This window comes from Suricata suricatta, chromosome 8 (genome assembly GCF_006229205.1).
Source record: "Suricata suricatta isolate VVHF042 chromosome 8, meerkat_22Aug2017_6uvM2_HiC, whole genome shotgun sequence".
NCBI lineage: Eukaryota > Metazoa > Chordata > Mammalia > Carnivora > Herpestidae > Suricata > Suricata suricatta.
Window position 1 is genome coordinate 2,398,310 of NC_043707.1, and position 960 is coordinate 2,399,269.

The 960-nt window shown below is 44.4% G+C and overlaps 1 non-coding gene across 1 annotated transcript; it reads left to right on the plus strand.

The window, feature by feature from the left end:
* The first annotated feature begins 606 nt into the window (after positions 1 to 606).
* LOC115300527 lies at positions 607 to 715 on the plus strand. The gene has a single exon (XR_003912698.1). It is a non-coding gene; the product is annotated as a U6 spliceosomal RNA (small nuclear RNA).
* The last annotated feature ends 245 nt before the right edge of the window (positions 716 to 960 follow it).

Consider the following 960-nt stretch of genomic DNA (forward strand, 5'->3'; position numbering starts at 1 on the left):
ATTCCTGGCCAGACTTGGAATCAGCCCTTTCTCTATGGAGCCCTGTTTCCTTTTAACAGGAAATGGTGCTTAGAAGCCAAGGTCTAGGTGCTAGGGGTGCTCATTGATACAGGGATATCATTGATTGCAGATTTTGTTTTTGTTTAGTTCACCTTAACCTTTAGAACAGCTTACTAATTTATCCTTCAGTCTTCAGTGTTCCTTCTCCAATCCTTTGTTCAACCCAGCTGATGGAGCAACTGGTGGAGCGTAGTAACCAGATTTTTTGTTCAAGGACATGCCTTCCCATTTCCATTCTTGGATCTCTTTGGGAAACTCCTCCCTCCCTACATTTAGTCCTGATGATAATGTACATCGCTGGATTCCCACATGGAATGCATTGGGGTTAAGACCCAAGATTACCAAAACACCCTACACTCCCATCCAGTCTGATTGGTTCATATTTCAGCATGTGATCCAAGAAGAAATTATCACACTCTTGCCTGAAGTTAGTAAGTAAACCCGGGGAGGGCACCTGGCTGGCTCAGTCAGTAAAGCATGCAACTCTTGATCTTGGGTCCTGAATTGGAGTCCTCTGTTGGGGGTAGTGTTTACTTAAAAATTCACATGCTTGCTCTGGCAGCACATATACTGAAAAATTGGGACTCTACAGAGAATATTAGCCTGGCGCCTGCAGAAGGATGACACACAAATTTGTGAAGCATTCCATATTAAAAAGAATTGCAAAGCCTCGTTCCAAATCTCTGTACTTTGTATTACCCCACAGTGCCTACACCCACAAGGGAATAAATCTTTAAAAATAATGTTAGGGGTGCTTGGGTAGCTAAGTCAGTTAAGCATGTGAAGTTGACTAAAGTCATGATCTTGTGGTTTGTGACCTCAAGCCCCGCATCGGGCTTGCTGCTGTCAATACAGAACCTGCTTTGCGTCCTCTGCCTCCACCCCCTCTGATCCCACGCT